The following is a 13,805-nucleotide window of genomic DNA, read 5'->3' on the forward strand; positions in this document are numbered from 1 at the left end:
AAAAACACACACACAGCTGAGAACTGAGAAATGCATATGCTGAAGAACTCTTTAGAGGCCCTAAATAGCAAAATGAACTAAGCAAAAGAAACAATGAATGAACTCAAAGACCTGCTATTAGAAAATACACAGTCATAGGAGAAAAAACAAGAAAGAATGAAAAGGAGCAAAGACTGCTTGCAAGATATTAAAAAATTACCTTAAAAGACCAAATCTAAGAATTAATGGTGTTCAAGAGGCATCTGAACAAGAACAAGGGGAAGAAAGCTTATTTAAACAAATAATAGAAAACTTTTCAAAATTAAAAATGTAAATATCGATGTATAGGAAGATCTTAGAACACTAAATAGATTCAACCCAAAATAAGGCTACCCCAAACATATGAGAATCAAATTCTCAAATGTCAAGGACAAAGAGAAGATTCTAAAAGCAGCAAAAGAAAAGATGCAAATAACATCTAAAGGAGTTCCAATTTGTCTTGCAACAGGCTTTTAAATAGAAACATACAGGCCAGGAGGGAGTGGAACAACATTTTAGGGTGCTCAAAGAAAAAAAAAACTGCCGTGCAAGAATATTGTATCCAGCAAAATTATAATTCAGATATGAAGGAGAGATAAACTCTTTCCTAGACAAACAGAAGCTGAGAAAATTCAGCACCACTAATCCTTTCGTATAAAAAAACACTAAAGGGAGTTCTTCAATCTGAAAGAAAATAAAAACACTAACATGTGAAAGGAAACTTTTCAAGGTATAAAGCCCACTGGTAAAATTAAGTACATGGACACACTCAGAATACTCCATCACTGTTTTTGTAGTATGCAATTCCTCATAACTATAGTATGAAGCCCAAAAGATTAATCTATCAAAAACAATAATAGCTACAGCAACCTGTTAAGAGACAGGTAATATAATAATATGTAAACTGAGACAACTAAAAGTAAAAATATGGGAGTTGGGCAGGGATGGAGTTAAAGCATAGAATTTTTTTGTGTGTTTGTCTTTGGCTGTGTTTTTATTCTTTTGTTTGTGATCTAAGATAAGTTGTCATCTCTTTAAAATAACTTGCTGTAAGATTATTATTATTATTATTATACTTTAAGTTTTAGGGTAAATGTGCACAATGTGCAGGTTAGTTACATATGTATACATGTGCCATGCTGGTGTGCTGCACCCATTAACTCGCCATTTAGCATTAGGTATATCTCCTAATGCTATCCCTCCCCCCTCCCCCCACCCCACAACAGTCCCCAGAGTGTGATGTTCCCCTTCCTGTGTCCATGTGTTCTCATTGTTCAATTCCCACCTATGAGCGAGAACATGCGGTGTTTGGTTTTTTGTCCTTGCGATAGTTTACTGAGAATGATGATTTTCAGTTTCATCCATGTCCCTACAAAGGACATGAACTCATCATTTTTTATGGCTGCATAGTATTCCATGGTGTATATGTGCCACATTTTCTTAATCCAGTCTGTCATTGTTGGACATTTGGGTTGGTTCCAAGTCTTTGCTATTGTGAATAGTGCCGCAATAAACATACGTGTGCATGTGTCTTCATAGCAGCATGATTTATAGTCCTTTGGGTATATGCCCAGTAATGGGATGGCTGGGTCAAATGGTATTTCTAGTTCTAGATCCCTGAGGAATCGCCACACTGACTTCAAGGGTTGAACTAGTTTACAGTCCCACCAACAGTGTAAAAGTGTTCCTATTTCTCCACATCCTCTCCAGCACCTGTTGTTTCCTGACTTTTTAGTGATTGCCATTCTAACTGGTGTGAGATGGTATCTCATTGTGGTTTTGATTTGCATTTCTCTGATGGCCAGTGATGATGAGCATTTTTTCATGTGTCTTTTGGCTGCATAAATGTCTTCTTTTGAGAAGTGTCTGTTCATATCCTTTGCCCACTTCTTGATGGGGTTGTTTGTTTTTTTCTTGTAAATTTGTTTGAGTTCATTGTAGATTCTGTATATTAGCCCTTTGTCAGATGAGTAGGTTGCGAAAATTTTCTCCCATTTTGTAGGTTGCCTGTTCACTCTGATGGTAGTTTCTTTTGCTGTGCAGAAGCTCTTTAGTTTAATTAGATCCCATTTGTCAGTTTTGGCTTTTGTTGCCATTGCTTTTGGTGTTTTAGACATGAAGTCCTTGCCCATGCCTATGTCCTGAATGGCAATGCCTAGGTTTTCTTCTAGGATTTTTATGGTAAGATTTTTTAAAATAGCCTCATGGTAACTGCAATGTAAAAACCTATAATAGATTCACAAAAATAAAAAGGAACAAACTAAAAGATATTCCCACTTAACCACAAAGGAAGATAGTAAGAAAAGAAGGGAGGAAGAGAGATGTCCCAAAACAACCAGAAAACAAGCAACAAAATGGCAGTAGTAAGACCTTACTTATCAACAGTAACACTTAATATAAATGGCCTCAATTCTCTAATTCAAAGGCACAGAGTGACTGAATGGACAAAAAAGCAAGACCCAATTATATACTGTCTTCAAGAACGCTAGTCACCTATAAAGACACACATAGGCTGAAAGTAAAAGGGTGGAAAAAATGTTTTATGCAACTTGAAAAAAAAAGAGAAGAAATAGCTATATGTAGATGAAATAGACTACAAATCAGAGACTATAAAAAAAAGACAAAAAAGTCACTATCCAGTGATAAAGCAGTCAATACAGCAAGAGGATATAACAATTGTAAATATCTATGCACCCAACAAAGGAGTTCCTAGTATATAAAGTAAACATGAATAGGTCTAAAAGGAGAAATAGACTGGAATACAATAATGATAGGGGACTTTAACACCCCACTGTTACTAATGGACAGATCATCCAGACAGAAAATCAACAAAGAAACATTAAACTACATACTAAACCTAGTAAACCTAACTAATATTTACAGAACATTTCATCCAACTGCTGTAGAATACACATTCTTTTAATTAGCACATGGAACATTCTCCAGAATAGACCATATCTTAGACCACAAAACAAGTCTAAACAAATTTAAAAACAGAAATCATATCAGGTGACCTTCCTGACCACAGTGAAATAAAACTAGAAATCAAAAACAAGGGGAATCTCTGAAAATACACAAGCAAATGGATGTCAAACAACCGGATCCTGAATGAGCAATGGATTAATAAAGAAATTGAGAAGAAAATTTAAAAATTTCTTGAAATAAATAAAAATGAAAATACAACATATCAAAATCTATGGGATACAGCAAAAGCAGTACTAACAAGGAAGTTTATAGCAATAAATGCTTACATCAAAAAAGTAGAAAGACTTCAAATAAACAACCTAATGATGCATCTCAATGAACTAGAAAAGGAAGAATAAGCTAAACCCCAAATTAGTGGAAGGAAATAGATAATAAAGATCAGAGCAGATATAAATGAAATTGAGACAAAAATTATAGATCAACTCAATAAAAATTTGTATTTTAAAAGATAAAATTAACAAACCCTTAGCTAGACTAAGAAAAAAGAGAAAAGAGAAGACTTAAATGAATAAAATCAGAAATAATAAAGAAAACATAACTGATGCAGTCAAACCCCAAGACTGGGGCTCAGCTTGGGAGGGTTCTTGGTTTTACTCAGGAAAGAATTCAAGAGTGAGCTGAAGGTGAAACAAAGCAAGTTTATTTGAGCAACAGTGTATAGAAAAATGGCTGCTTCATAAACAGATTAGGGATATCCCATAGGCAGAGTAGCACTCAGATTGAAGGCTAGCTATATTTACACCTACTACTAATTATATACTAATTAAGGGGCGGGTTATTTACAAACTTTCTGGACAAGGGGCAGGGAGTTCCTAGAACCATATAAGTTGACTTCCAGGTTGCTGCCATGACATTTATAAACTGTTGCTGGTGGGAATGTCTTATGAAAATACATTGTAATACCTAGTCCTACCTGTTTTTGGCGGGCTTCTTTGCTACAACCTGTTTTGTTCAGCAGGGTCATGACCAGTGCTCAGAAAACAAACCCTGCTGATCTCCTACCTCATAACAAATGAGACCTCAGAAGTACAAAATGTCATTAGAGACTATTATGAGCCACTACAAACCAACAAGTTGGAAAACCTAGAGGAAATGGATAAATTCCTGGTCATATACAACTTACCATAATTGAAGAATGATGAAATAGAAAACCTCAATAAACAAATTACAAGTAATGAGATCTAAGCCATAGTAAAAAATCTCTCATCAAAGAAAAGCCCAGGACCAGATGGCTTCACTGCTTAATTTTACCAAACATTTAAAGAAGAACTAATACCAGTTCTATTCAAACCTTTCAAAAAAATGGAAAAGAAGGGAATACTTGCAAACTCATTTTTGAGGCTGGAGTTATCCTGATACTGAAACCAGATAAAGATGCAATAAAAAAAGAAAAATAGAGGCCAATATCCCTGAAGAACATAGATGCAAAAATCCTCAACAAAATGCTAGCAAACTTAATGCAACAACATATTAAAAAGATCATTCACCGTGATCAAATAGGATTTGTTCCAGAGATACAAGGTTAGTTCAACATATGCAAATCAGTAAATATAATGCTTCATATTACAGAATCCAGAACAAAAACCATATGATTATTTCAATAGAACCTGAAAAAGCATTTGATAAAATTTGGCACCCCTTTATGATAAAAACCTTCATCAACATGGGTATAGGAGGGACATACTTTTAAAAAAGGCCACATATGACAAACCCACAGCTAACATCATACTCATGGGGAAAATGTGAAGACCTTTCCTCTAAAGACTGGAACAAGACAAGGATGTCCACTTTCACTGCTATTATTCAACATAATAGTGGAAGTCCTTGCCAGAGCAATTAGACAAGAGAAAGAAATAAAGGGCATCTTTTATTAAAAGGAGTCATATTAGCCTTGTTTTGTTGGCATATAGTTGTTCATAATTCAGTAAAGTTGCAGGATACAAAATCAATGTACAAAAATCAGTAGCATTTATATGCCAACTGTGAATAATCTGAAAAACATAAAGAATGCGACCTCATTTACAATAGCTATAAAAATATAAAATACCTAGGAATCAGTCTAGCCAAATAAGTGAAAGATCTATATAAGGACAACTGTAAAACTCTGATGAAAGAAATAGAAAAAGACACAAAAATGGAAAGCTACTCAATGCTCTTGGATTGGAAGAAATAATAGTGTAAAATGATAATACTACCCAAAGAAATACACAGATTCAATGCAATCTGTATAAAAAAATGACATTCTTCACAGAAATAGAAAAAAAATGCTAAAATTTATATGGAATCACAAAAGTTCCTGAATAGGCAAAGCAATCCTGAGCAAAAACAGCAAAGCTAGAAGCATTACACTACTTGACTTCAAACTTTGCTACAAAGATATAGTAACATCATAGAATTGGCATAAAAATAGACTCCTAGACCAATGGAACAGAATACAGTATCCAGATATAAATGCATTCATTTACAATTAACTCATCTTTGACAGGAGTACCAAGAACATACAATGGGAAAAGAAAAGCCTTTTCAATAAATTGTGTTATGAAAATTATATGAAAAAGAAAAAAACTACACCTCTATCTCTCAGCATACACAAAATTTAAATCAAAATGTATTAAAGACTTAAATATAAGATCTGAAACTATGAAACTACTAGAAGAAAATAATGGAGAAATGCTTCAGGATGTTGGTCTGGGCAAAGATTTTTTTTTGGCGTAACACCTCAAAAGTACAGGCAACTGAAGTAAAAATAGACAACTGGGATTTATTTAGTAAATAAAGCTAAAATACTTCTACAAAGCAAAGGGAGCAATCAACAAAGTGAAGAAACAATCCACAAAATGAGAGAAAATATTTGCAACTATCCATCTGCCAAGGGATTAATAACAAGAATATATAAGAAACTCAAACAACTCTGTAGGAAAAAATCTAATAATCCAATTAAAGAAGGGAAAAAGATATGAATAGACATTTCCCAAAAGAAGATATACAAATGGCCAACAGGTATATAAAAAATGCTTAACATCACCTATCATCAGAGAAATGCAAATCAAATCAAAACCACAATGTGACGTTAAGTCATCCCAGTTAAAATGGCTTGTATCAAAAAGTGGCAATAACAATAACACATGCTAGCAAGGATATGGGGAAAGAGGAAAGGGGAACCCTCTTACATTGTTGATGGGAACGTAAATTAGTACAGACAGTATGGAGAACAGTTTGGAAGTTCCTTAAAAAACTAAAATTAGAGCTATCATATGATCCAGCAATTCCAGTACTGGGGTCTTATCTGAAAGATAGGAAATCAATGTATCAAAGAGATAGCTGCACTCCCATCTTTATTGAAGCACTATTCACAATATCCAAAATACCGATTCAAGCAGTGTCCGTCAATGAATGAGTGAATCAAGAAAATGTGCTACATATACCCAATGGAATATTATTCAACCATAAAAAAGAATGAAATCTTGTCATTTGCAGTAACATGGATGGAAATGGAGGTCATTATGTTAAGTGAAATAAGCCAAACAAAGAAAAACAAATATCGCATGATCTCATTTATATGTGGGAGCTAAAAAAGTAGAACTCATGAAAATAGAGGGTAGATTGATGGTTACCAGAGGCTGGGAAGGGAAGGGAGTAGACAAGGATAAAAGGAAATAAAAGAATATGAATGTATTTATTACCACTAAACTGTACCCTTAGAAATGGTAAAGATAATAAATTATATGTATGTATACATATATATCCTCAATAAAAAATAAAAAATAAATATTATTCTGAGTATTGGTATTTGTTTCGATTCTGGTTCTCTGAGCTTATTGGAGGTGAGGTTTAGTGTCTTTTAATATTTCTTCAAAATTCTTGACCACTGTCTCTTCAGATATATGCCCCAATCCTCTATGTTTTCCCTCTCTAGGATTCCAGTTACACATATATTAACACATTTGGTATTATTCCACAGCTTTAGATGCTCTATTTTGCCTCTCTACCTTTTTTTAAACCTTTTTTCTTTCTTTGTGTTTCAGTGTAACTTCTTTTGACCTGTCTTCAAGTTCAGTGATTCTTTTCTTAAAACTGTCCAGTCTATTAAAAAGTCTGTCAAAACAATTCTTCATCTCTTTTATCATGTGTTTTATTTCTAGCACTTCCATTAAATTTTTTTTTGCAGTTGCAAGATTTAATAGAGTGAAAACAGAGCTCCCATAAAATGGGAGGGGACCCTAAGGGGGTTGCTGTTGCTGGCTTGAATGCCTGAGTTTATATCCCAATCACTGTGCTCTCAAGCATTATATCCCCCTGTGCTCTCAAGTGATAGATGATTGGCTATTTCTTTACCTCCTGTTTTTGCCTAATTAGCATTAAAAAATTTTTTTTATTATACTTTAAGTTCTAGGGTACATGTGCACAATGTGCAGGTTCCTAATTAGCATTTTAGTGAGCTCTCTTTACTACCTGATTGGTCAGGTGTGAGCTAAGTTGCAAGCCCTGTGTTTAAAGGTGGATGTGGTTACCTTCCCAGCTAGGCTTAGGGATTCTTAGTCAACCTAGGAAATCCAGCTAATCCTGTCTTGCAGTCCCCCCTCTCAACAGGAAAACCCAAGTGCTGTTGGGGAGGTTGGCTGACGACCGCTCTAACTGCTTCCTGCTGAATTGGGGCATAGTAGGGGTTGTGCAGTTGAGATTTCCTCTGGAGGGGTGCCTTCGATGTCATCAACATCGGAGCATGGAATAGCAGGCTGGTCCAGGGGTCCATGATAGATCTTAGTCATGGACTGCATCTGTGGCTCCATTTGAAGAATGATTTATACTTTACAGCTTTGATTCTGGAAGAGACAAACTTAACAAGGAGATTAAAGATACAGGGATTGAAATGGCCTGCAGTACAGGGGATTATTTCTTTGGCACACTTCACAGGCCCTGACTATCTGCTTGATAGTTTTGAAAAGACCTGGTCCAGTAAATAATAATTTGGCCATCTGATGGGTGCTATCAATGCCTAAGTGAAAGGTTTGGTGAAGGGTTTTAAGTAATTTCCATTGGTTAGCTGCAGGCAAAAGTATTTTTCCTTCTTCAGTGGCTAGCCATCCTGAGGGGAGGAAACTATGTCTTCATGAGGCTCCCCATTCTATTTATCCTGTTAAGTACTGGGGCTTGGTTTCCTGGAGGGGATTACCCCATATTAGGGGTCCTTCTATAAGCATTTCTAATGGACGGTCCCACCTTGTGGCTCTTTTGGCTTCAATATCTGCTTGGTGGTTCCCTTCTATTTCTTCTTTCCTTTCCTTTCTGCTGACCCCAGCAGTGTAAGGCTGCCACCTCTTTAGGTTCATGTACAGCCAATAATAATCTCCTGATGGCTTCCTGATGTTTGATAGGTGTTCATTCCCTCAGAAGTTAGGAATTCCCTTTCTCTCCATATTGCTGTGTGGGCATGGAGGACTAGGTAAGCATGCTTAGAGTCTGTATATATATTTACCCTTTTTCCTTCTCCTAATTCTAGTGTATAATGGCCCCTACTTTTCCTAGGATGTCTCTCCCTAACAGAGGAGTGGGGCTTTCAGGTATAATTAGAAAGGCATGTGAAAAGAGTAAAGTTCCTCAGTCACAACTTAGTGGCTGGGAGAAGTATCTAGTGACTGCCTGTCCTAGGACCCCTCAGATAGTGACAGATCTGGAGGACAGTTGCCAGGACAGGAGAATAAGACTGAGAAGGCCGTGCCAGTGTCCAGGAGACAGTTAACCTTCTGGCCCCCAATGCTCAAGCATACCCGGGGCTCTGTGAGGGTGATGGCATTGGCTGGCACTTGGCCCGGGCACCCTCAGTCCTGCTGCTGGATCATCTGGTTAGTGGCTTCTGACTCAGAGGACCTTCATCCCCTGGGGCAGTGGGCCTTCCAGTGATTCCCTTGACATAAGGGGCATGGGTGGGGGAGGCTTATTTCTATTTGGACAATCTCTTTTAAAGTGTCCTTGTAGACTGCACTGGAAGCAATCCCTATTAGGCATTCGATTTGCCCAGGTTTTCTGTGTTCCAGAGCCACCAAATTAATTCCTCTTGGTACTACCAAGAGGTATTACCAAGAGATTACCAAAGATTCCACTTGCCTGAGGGCCATGACTCAAGCGGTGGCCTTTTTCTTATCTCGTTTGTCCTGTTCTGCCTGTTCCTCCTGATCTCTATTATAAAAAACCAAGGTTGCCAAGTTCAATAGGGTTTCTAAGTTTTGCTCTGGACCTAAGGTGGACTTTTGAAGTTTTTATTTTAATGTCTGCAGCTGACTGAGTGATAAACTTACCCTTTAAGATTAGTTGGCCTTCAATAGAGTCAGGTGACAGAGAGGTATACTTCCTCAATGCCTCCCTTAGTCTCTCCAGAAAGGCAGTAGGATTTTCTTCCTTTCCCTATGTTATAGTGGACATCATTGAATAATTTATAGGCTTCTTCCTAGTTTTCCTTAGTCCTGCTACCACGCAAGTCCTTAAATGTCTGCAGCACCAATCTTCCTGTTCTGATTCTGCATCCCAGTGAGGGTCTACACTGGGAACTGCCTGCTGGCCTGTGGGAATTGTTCTCTTTCCTCTGTTGTCATCCTATCATTGACCTGACTGAGATAACAGAGATCGCCAAACTCTCTGGCTGCAGTTATGGCAGCACTTCTTTCATTTGGGGTTAGTGTCTGATCTAGTAGTAACATTATATCTCTCCATGTCAGATCAAAGGACTGTCTTAACCCTTGTGAAACATCAATGTAGCCATCAGGGTTATCTGAGAATTTACCTAGGTCTATTTTAATTTGCTCCAAGTCTGACAGGGAAAAAGGTAGATACATTCTGGCTGGGCCAAATTCTCCAGAATACATCTTAGGGGTGTTTTTGCCTTGGGGGGAATGTTTGCCATCTGAAAAAAAACATAGGGGATGCCAGCACTCCTAGTCATTTTCCGATAAGCATTAGTCCTAGAGTGTCCTCTAAGGTCCTAATGCTTATTCTTTTCCAGGGTGCATAACCACCCATGGACCTCTGCTTATCGGATTAGTTATGCTCACTGATGTAGCAGTCCTGCACCTGTTTTCCCACCTTTCTTGACCACAAAGAAAGGGATCTGGGCTGCTGGATTCCAGTGGTCCTTCACTAGCGTGTCCAACATTGCCTTTGTGCTCAGAGATGAGTTCTACAGCTGGGCTAGGTTCCTGAGTATTTCATAACAGCCCAGCTGCCCCATCAAGATGCATTCCCATAAACAACTGTTCTTATGCAAATTCATTTCAGAGAAGGTATAGGTAACCTTTTGAGTCAGGATTGAGATAAAGTCTTTTTGATTCTGTAAGTACTTTAAGGCTTGGCTGAGCGCAAACAGCTTGCACGTTTGAGCAGACCAACTATTAGGCAATTCTCCTAACTGCTTCCAAGAGTCTCCCTATCAATTACTGAACACCCATTGTGTTTTTTCCTCAGTCACCCAAGAGGAGCCATCTATCCTTCTGTTCTGAAGGGAGTTCCTTCTAGGTCTGGTCGGACCTTTGTATGGTAATTAAGATTTAAATCCCCTGTTAGGAAATCTGCTGGGTTAAGGGAATTTTCAGTGGTTAATGTTAAATCACCTTTTTCTAACAGAATAGCCCCATACTTTAAGATTTTTGAGTTAGTAAGCTACCTTTTTGCTTTTTTGACTTAGAATAATTCTGACTGGTGAGATGTGCTCACAGTGAGATTTCCTCTAAAAGTTATTTTTCTACTTTCTTCTGTTAGCAAAGCAGTTGCTGCTACAGATTGAATGCTTTTGGGCCATCCGCGGGTTCCTGGGTTAAGGATTTTTGATAGGAAGGCTACTGGTTGTCAGTGGTCTCAGTGTTTTCAGGCTATGCCCTTGTTTACACTGACAACAAGGTAGTATTGGAGTGTTATAGGGTCATAGAGAAGACTTTCTCTTTTTATTATTATTATTATTATACTTTAAGTTTTAGGGTACATGTGCACAATGTGCAGGTTAGTTACATATGTATACATGTGCCATGCTGGTGTGCCACACCCATTAACTCGTCATTTAGCATTAGGTATATCTCCTAATACTATCCCTCCCCCCTCCCCCCACCCCACAACAGTCCCCAGAGTGTGATGTTCCCCTTCCTGTGTCCATGTGTTCTCATTGTTCAATTCCCATCTATGAGTGGGAACATGCGGTGTTTGGTTTTTTGTCCTTGTGATAGTTTACTGAGAGTGATGATTTCCAATTTCATCCATGTCCCTACAAAGGACATGAATTCATCATTTTTTATGGCTGCATAGTATTCTATGGTGTATATGTGCCACATTTTCTTAATCCAGTCTATCATTATTGGACATTTGGGTTGGTTCCAAGTCTTTGCTATTGTGAATAGTGCCACAATAAACATACCTGTGCATTGTGTCTTTATAGCAGCATGATTTATAGTCCTTTGGGTATATACCCAGTAATGGGATTGTTGGATCAAATGGTATTTCTAGTTCTAGATCCCTGAGGAATCGCCACACTGACTTCCACAATGGTTGAACTAGTTTACAGTCCCACCAACAGTGTAAAAGTGTTCCTATTTCTCCACATCCTCTCCAGCACCTGTTGTTTCCTGACTTTTTAGTGATTGCCATTCTAACTGGTGTGAGATGGTATCTCATTGTGGTTTTGATTTGCATTTCTCTGATGGCCAGTGATGATGAGCATTTTTTCATGTGTCTTTTGGCTGCATAAATGTCTTCTTTTGAGAAGTGTCAGTTCATATCCTTTGCCCACTTTTTGATGGGGTTGTTTGGTTTTTTCTTGTAAATTTGTTTGAGTTCATTGTAGATTCTGTATATTAGCCCTTTGTCAGATGAGTAGGTTGAGAAAATTTTCTCCCATTTTGTAGGTTGCCTGTTCATTCTGATGATAGTTTCTTTTGCTGTGCAGAAGCTCTTTAGTTTAATTAGATCCCATTTGTCAGTTTTGGCTTTTGTTGCCATTGCTTTTGGTGTTTTAGACATGAAGCCCTTGCCCATGCCTATGTCCTGAATGGTAATGCCTAGGTTTTCTTCTAGGGCTTTTATGATTTTACGTCTAATGTTTAAATTTTTAATCCATCTTGAATTAATTTTTTATAAGGTGTAAGGAAGGGATCCAGTTTCAGCTTTCTACATATGGCTAGCCAGTTTTCCCAGCACCATTTATTAAATAGGGAATCCTTTCCCCATTGCTTGTTTTTCTCAGTTTTGTCAAAGATCAGATAGTTGTAGATATGTGGCATTATTTCTGAGGGCTCTGTTCTGTTTCATTGATCTATATCTCTGTTTTGGTACCAGTACCATGCTGTTTTGGTTACTGTAGCCTTGTAGTATAGTTTAAAGTCAGGTAGCGTGATGCCTCCAGCTTTGTTCTTTTGGCTTAGGATTGACTTGGCAATGCAGGCTCTTTTTTGGTTCCATATGAACTTTAAAGTGGTTTTTTCCAATTCTGTGAAGAAAGTCATTGGTAGCTTGATGGGGATGGCATTGAATGTGTAAATTACCTTGGGCAGTATGGCCATTTTCATGATATTGATTCTTCCTACCCATGAGCATGGAGTGTTCTTCCATTTGTTTGTATCCTCTTTTATTTCATTGAGCAGTGGTTTGTAGTTCTCCTTGAAGAGGTCCTTCACATCCCTTGTAAGTTGGATTCTTAGGTATTTTATTCTGTTTGAAGCAATTGCAAATGAGAGTTCACTCATGATTTGGCTCTCTGTTTGTCTGTTATTGGTGTATAAGAATGCTTGTGATTTTTGTACATTGATTTTTTATCCTGAGACTTTGCTGAAGTTGCCTATCAGCTTAAGGAGATTTTTGGCTGAGACAATGGGGTTTTCTAGATATACAATCATGTCATCTGCAAACAGGGACAATTTGACTTCCTCTTTTCCTAATTGAGTACCCTTTATTTCCTTCTCCTGCCTAATTGCCCTAGCCAGAACTTCCAACACTATGTTGAATAGGAGTGGTGAGAGAGGGCATCCCTGTCTTTGTGCCAGTTTTCAAAGGGAATGTTTCCAGTTTTTGCCCATTCAGTAAGATACTGGCTGTGGGTTTGTCATAGGTAGCTCTTATTACTTTGAGATACGTCCTATCAATACCTAGTTTATTGAGAGTTTTTAGCATGAAGCATTGTTGAATTTTGTCAAAGGCCTTTTCTGCATCTATTAAGATAATCATGTGGTTTTTGCCTTTGGTTCTGTTTATATGGTGGATTACAGTTATTGATTTGTGTATATTGAACCAGCCTTCCAACCCAGGGATGAAGCCCACTTGATCATGGTGGATAAGCTCTTTGATGTGCTGCTGGATTCGGTTTGCCAGTATTTTATTGAGGATTTTTGCATCAATGTTCATCAAGGATGTCGGTCTAAAATTCTCTTTTTTGGTTGTGTCTCTGCCTGGCTTTGGTATCAGGATGATGCTGGCCTCATAAAATGAGTTAGGGAGGATTCCTTCTTTTTCTATTGATTGGAATGGTTTCAGAAGGAATGGTACCAGTTCCTCCTTGTACCTCTGGTAGAATTCGGCTGTGAATCCATCTGGTCCTGGACTGTTTTTGGTTGGTATTGATTATTGCCACAATTCCAATAAGCTATTTATTATTGCCACAATTTCAGATCCTGTTATTGGTCTATTCAGAGATTCAACTTCTTCCTGGTTTAGTCTTGGGAGAGTGTATGTATCAAGGAATTTATCCATTTCTTCTATATTTTCTAGTTTATTTGCATAGAGGTGTTTGTAGTATTCTCTGATGGTAGTTTGTATTTCTGTGGGATTGGTGG

This window comes from Pongo abelii, chromosome 12, assembly GCF_028885655.2.
Source record: "Pongo abelii isolate AG06213 chromosome 12, NHGRI_mPonAbe1-v2.0_pri, whole genome shotgun sequence".
In the NCBI taxonomy this organism is placed as follows: Eukaryota; Metazoa; Chordata; class Mammalia; order Primates; family Hominidae; genus Pongo; species Pongo abelii.